Here is a 6,662-nt window from a genome sequence, read left to right as displayed (position 1 = left end):
TTAATTTATATTTTTCCCATTTTTTTTATACCAAACAGCCTAAGTACTGCCAAACAGACTCAAAATGTTAAAAGATTTAGGTTATACAAATTTACTATTTGATTGAAGCGGAGAGGATTTAGGCAATGTATCTATACCTCGAAAACCAAGGAAAATGCTTAATTTTACAAACAAGTTAACCCTTTCTAGAACAGATTATAGCCGGACAATGTTCACTTAGCAGAGTAGCATGGGTTTAAATCCAAAAATTTATAGCTCGCATGAATGAAGATCAACAATGAAGAATGAAGAAGTTATGAACCTGAATGAAGGTCAACAATGAGCAAACAAGCAGTCGCCGAGGAAAGGAGTCGTCGTCGCCGAGGTCGTGAAGCTATTGTAGTCGTGACTCGTGAATCCGCAGTAACCAAGCAAAGTTGAAATTTTTGAGATATGTCTAGGTTAGAAAACTGAAAGGAAAAGGGTTTTTGTTTTGCAGATAGCCAGATATTTCCCGTAGCTTTTCTTGTCTGCCTCTAAGCCTCTAAGGGATTAGGGAATTAGGGGTTTTGGGGTATGGTCTTAGGGTTATTGGGCTAAAACAATTTAAACAAAAGTTGGGATTGGACTAAAATATTTCGGTATACCGAAATATCAAAAATCCAATACTGTATACCGTATCGAACTACCGAAACACCATAATTTCTGTACCGAAATAAATCGAAATACTGAAAAAACCAAAACCGAAATACCAAATTAATTCGGTTCGATTCGGTTCGGTTCGGTTCGGTTCGGTTCAGTTCGGAATTCGGTTTTTCGAATTTTATACCCACACTTAATCACATGTATCGCAATTGTGATGCCTGGGGCACAATTGCGAAGGTAACTTGGGGACTGGCTAGTTCGCATTTGCGAGAACTTTGTCACTTTTGCGAGGGGAACATGGTTCGCATTTGCGAACCCATCTTCGCATTTGCGAGTAATTCCCCAATCCTGTCAGTCCTGCAATTGCGAGCTTTTCTTCGCAATTGCGACATCTGCAACTAAACATAAGGTTGGAAAAGTTGGGATTTCATCTCATTTCTCACTTTTTAAAACCCTAGACTCGGTAGGAAGGGATTTGTAGAGGAGATTTTTATCTATAAACATTGGGTAAGTGATTCTAATCCATTTTCAACTATATTTTATCAATATATCTTAGATTTTAACATCAAAATCGTGTGAATCAAAGTAAAAATTTGTGAAACTTTGTCTAGTTTTGGAAAATATAAGAATTTGAGTTTTGAGAGTCGATTTGGACACGGATTTTGAAACCAATCACATATATGAACTCGTGGGGTTATGGATAGTCGGAATCTACCCTTGGACCCGGATTTTGACCGGGCGGGTCCCAGGTTGACTTTTGTTGACTTTTTGAGAAAAATATAAAGATCATAGCTTTATCTATTGTAATTGATTTTCCTTGCGTTATTTGATTATATTAAGTCGATTTTGGTTAGATTTGAGCTTTGTGAAGGTGAATTTTAGAGGAAAGGCTATTTTCGAGGATTGAGTTGGACTAGTTGAGGTAAGTATCTTGCCTAACTTTGTGTGGGGGAACTACCCCTTAAGATTTGAGATTGATTGTGTCATTTGTGCTATGTGAAAGTCGTGTACACAAGGTGACGAGTGGTTACATGGGTTATAAGTGGTATTTGACCGGTTTAGGCTATGTGGACTCTTTCCATGCTTTAATTGAATTGTCATATCATATTCTAAATTCTCATAGTTAATCTACTCTTACTTGTTTTGGTCTATCCTTACATGACTTAAATGACTTTGTTAACACTTATTCTACATCTTACTTGATATTTTGCTCTTATGTTTTAGTTGAAGTTGTTACCTCTTTCATTATTACATGTTATCTCTTCCATTGTTAATTTATCATTATTTGAAGCCATTGCTACATGTTATTTCTTCCATTATCGATTTATCATTATTGAAGCCATTGTTAAATATTTTCTCTCCCATTTTTTTATTTGTCATTATTTGAAGACATTGTTACATGTTATCTCTTCCCTTGTGAGTTATTCTTATTTGATATAGTAGTTACACATTATCTCTCTTATTGTTGAGTTATTGGTGTTGAAGTTGTGAAAGTTGTTACCATGTTGAGGCGAAGTTGTTATTGTTGAGATATACTTCTTGTTGAGAAATTTATATTCATTGTTATTGTTGACATTCTTGTACACATTGTGGTTGAGCCATGGGCTATTGTTGTGGCAACATTGATATTGTTGATTATTGGCAAGTTGTGGCATATGGTCACTTGTGGTGCGAGTTATTATTGTGATGTGATATTGATGCACATACAACGGTATAAGGATAATGGTTAATGTGCATACGGCCGCATAAGGTGGGACTTATGTGCGTGTTGCATGTAAGGGAATTACTTGAAGCCATGCGGCATTATAAGGTGGGCTAAAGTATTGTAGCTATTTCAAAAAATAAATTCAAAACTATTTAAATATAAGGCTCACGCGGCAGTATGAGGAAAAATGGTGATTGAAATTGTCACGCCCCAAACTCAGGGAGCGCGATCGGCGCTCAACCGAGAGAACCCGGCCGAGCAAGCCTATTAGACTTCCTTCTACCCAAACTCAGCCATGAATAAAGAAGAGATGTACTCCATTAATCAATCACTGAAAATATTTTATTAACAACTTCCTTTTCATTCCCATTAGCAGCTTCATTCATAATTTTCAAAACATTACGAGTTTATAGAATTAATGAAAAACATAATTTTCAAGTACCAACATTTCTAGTTCAATTCCCAACATCAACCATAACCCACAACCTGTCTACAGAGCCTCTAAGTACAATATAAGAGTAATATGGAAATGCCGGCAACAATGCCACGGCTATACCTCAAAACATAGTACATGAGAAACAAAAGATACATGACCCCGAAATGAAGTGGGGCTCACCAAATCAGATGAAAAGAGTGTACTTCTATCACTGATCAATGCCGCCTGCTGAAGAACCACCTGCATCCATTAAAGATGCAGCAACCCCGGCAAAAGGGACATTAGTACTGTCGAATAGCACTAGTATGTATAGCTAAAAATCCTCTTTCAAAATAGAATGCCCATATAAGAAAAGGCAACACATAGAAACAGCAAGTCACAATCAACAATATCCAAACGTCCAGTTAAAACATAATAATTTTTAAAATACGAACTTCATATATAATTTTGGCTGGGGGATCATTAGCACCGATATACCACCGTCTTTGTTAGTACGGAGTCCGATCACGCCCGATCGGCTAGGACATATCCCCACAAACAATGTGGTTTGACATGTGATGCAAAAGAAAGTTGTTACCAAGAGTAGTACCACCATATGCGCAATATGGCGTCTGATCTTCCCCCGATCAGCTAGGCCGCCTTCCCACATATGCCGTGTGGGTTGACTTTTCTAATCCACAAAGGTTCTAGTTTCATCCCAATTAAGGGGAATAATATCACAATTTCCAAAGATTCCAATTTCATCCCAAATAAGGGAAATAATCTCAATCCACCCCTACACCGACACGTGTAGTTTCAGGTGTGGGCATTATGACCCACCCTTCCTCGGTATTGCTAATGATGCTTCCAAAAACATTTTTGATTTGATTTGCAAATAGAAATATCATAAATACAATTGTACTCACCTTAACATCTTTCACATTATATAAATTCTCATTAGTATTCCTAGTCATTCACAACAACAATATTTCCTTGGCTCATTAGGCCATTCACAAGATTCTTTATTCCTGGCACGATGGCCGTATTTCATATTCCATACTTTCACCTCTTTTAATTTCAAAGATCACCATCAAGTATCAACATATAGGATATTTCAGAAATCATATACTTCAAATCCATTTGAAATGGAAACTTTAAATACAAATAGTTTCTTCCCAAAGAATGAGTCATACCAACCAACAATAGAAACACACATGAAAAATCATAAACAGTCAATACACAATTTACTCTTGCAATACTCTTCCCCAGAAATGACAATGTACAGTTTCAACACATGAGTATATAGAACTCGAATCACACTGGATATATTTATAAATCAAAGCATTAGTTAAAGCAGCCACTAATGGGCATGAATTTAGTACAAAAGCTTTTAGACAATTCTATCTTCGAAGTCATTTTTAAACAATTGAGTCGAGGCTCATTTCACATTCTTTATCGTATCTTCTCAAATTATTTGCACTACTAGACACAATCATAACTTAAATTCTTGGCACGTTGGCCACACTCTATATCCCCAATTAACTTATTTCACTTCCAACCATCTTTATAGATTGTCAACAATGAGACATCTCCAAATCAAGACTTTAGGTACACATATGAGCAATTAAGAGTCTTAAGAATATTGAGATTTTCCCACAGAATTTGGCATACTATTTTTCATTGAAACATGACTCAAAGCCATAACCTTTTAATACATAACTCATACTTTGAAACTTACGGAAACATTATGAAATTCAATTCCAAGAGAGAAAGTTTAGCCAACATACCTCAATCGAGCTTCCTTAACTCTAGAATGATCCGGAATTCTTAGCAATCCCGATCTATTTTGAGACATAACAAAATTGAACCATAATTAGGAAGATATTCATGGTCTCAGCTCATTTGAGCATTTTATCAGACACTAGGTGTGCAAATATAACCACAAGGTTCTTCTACAAGATTTCCTTCACTCCACAACCCAATCCTTACTTATTTCAGCTCAACAATCTTCCCACAATTCTTATTGGTACATGCATGTATAAATAATAATCTCATACCCATGAATCATACTCCTAATCAACCATCTTCTACCCAAATTAGAAATTGAAAATTAGGGTATGGAACCTTACCTCTTAGATGAAGAACTTGTGGGTTTTCCTTGTTAATCTTCCAAGATTTGAGCAAGACTTGATGAATAATTAGCTTAGGGTTTTTCTCTCTCTCTAAAACACTCTCCCTTCTCTCTAAAACTTCAGATTTTTGCTCAAAAATGACCCAAAGCGTGTATTTAACGAAGTAGGGTCGGGTTTTAAAAATCCAAAAATGGAGCTCCGGAACAGGTTCTGCGGTCGCATATGCGACCGCATATCGGTCGCATAATTACAGACCAAAACGATCAAAGATGTTGTCCGTGTATGCGGTCACTATGCGGTCCGCATAACTGTTATGCGATCGCATAATGCACTGCATAACAGTTATGCGGTCGCATAGCCGACCGCATAATTGCCCCCAGACTGGCCCTTCTCCTGCTCACTTATGCGGCCATTATGCGGCCCGCAGAGTGATTATGCGGTCGCATAATGGACCGCATAAATGCGCTTTTCCGCCAAAAGTTTTCCTTTACTTTCCGGTGCATTGTTCAACCCAAAAAGTCCGAAACCTTGAATTCACTTGTGAAATTTACGGGGCTTTACACTGAAATACTTCAAAATTTTCTGGGGTGTTACAGAAATTGGAAAATATGAATACGAGGCGGTACCTCGGTTGTGATTCTTGTTGTATACGAGGTGGTACCTCGTTTGTGATTCTTGTTTTGTACGAGGCGGTACCTCGTTGGTGATTCTTGTTGTTTATCTCATGTTGTAAATCGTTATTGGTGAAACACTTCTTGTTTCTTTTATTCTTCCTTGTCTTATCAGTTTGGATTCGTATTTGACTTTGGTGGCTCTCTTTAATTGATTCCTTTATGTTATTTCTATGATTACGATTCCGACATAAGTCTATGTTATTAACTTATTTCATACCGATTGTTTCTCTGCTTTCCTTTACTTCTCGTTATTTTGTTTTCATTCAGCTATTTATATTGTAACGACCCGATCGGTCATTTTAAGCCCTAGCGTATCATTTGGCAGTTCAAGGACTTGATTAGATTCACTTCATATATTATGACTTGTACGTGTGGTCAGAATTGAATTTTTGGAAGTTCAGAGTTGTTTCGGAAGGAAAATTCTCAATTCGGAAGCTTTAAGTTGGAAGAGTTAACCAAGGTTTGACTTTTGAGTAAACGACCTCAGAATCGCGATTTCAAGTTTCCAATAGGTTCGTATGATGATTTCGGACTTGGGCGTATGTTCGGGTTGAGTATAAGGGTGATCCGGGGGCATTTCGACGCTTAATATGGAAAGTTGGCATTTTGAAGGTTTTAGAATTTCCTAAGTGTGGTTTGAAGTTAATTATGGTGTTATCGAAGTCTATTTGGGTTTTCGAGCCTTGGAATAGGTTCGTATCACAATTTTTGATATGTGCGTAAAGTTTGGCATCATTCCGGAATGTTTAAGTATGATTCGGACGCGCTAAGCGATGTTTGAATGTTTGAAAGTTTAAATAAAGGTTTCGATCATCGATTCATATTTTTGATGTTGTTTGACGTGATTTGAGGCTTCAACTAAGTTCGTATCATGTTTTAGAACTTGTTGGTATATTTGGTTGAGGTCTCGGGGCCTCGGACGGAGTTCGGATGGCTAACGGATCAAGGTTTGGACTTGAGGGAAAACTGGAGTTCCAGTTCTGGTGTGATCGCACCTGCGAGGTTTTGGCCGCAGGTGCGAGACCGTAGGAGCGGCCCAGGAGTCGCAGAACCACATGAGGTTGAGGCTAGCTGGATGCGCATGTGCGAGGAATCCACCGCACCTACGAGCT

The sequence above is a fragment of the Nicotiana tabacum genome, chromosome 13 (assembly GCF_000715075.1).
Source record: "Nicotiana tabacum cultivar K326 chromosome 13, ASM71507v2, whole genome shotgun sequence".
Taxonomy (NCBI): Eukaryota; Viridiplantae; Streptophyta; class Magnoliopsida; order Solanales; family Solanaceae; genus Nicotiana; species Nicotiana tabacum.
This window is presented reverse-complemented; position numbering follows the sequence as displayed.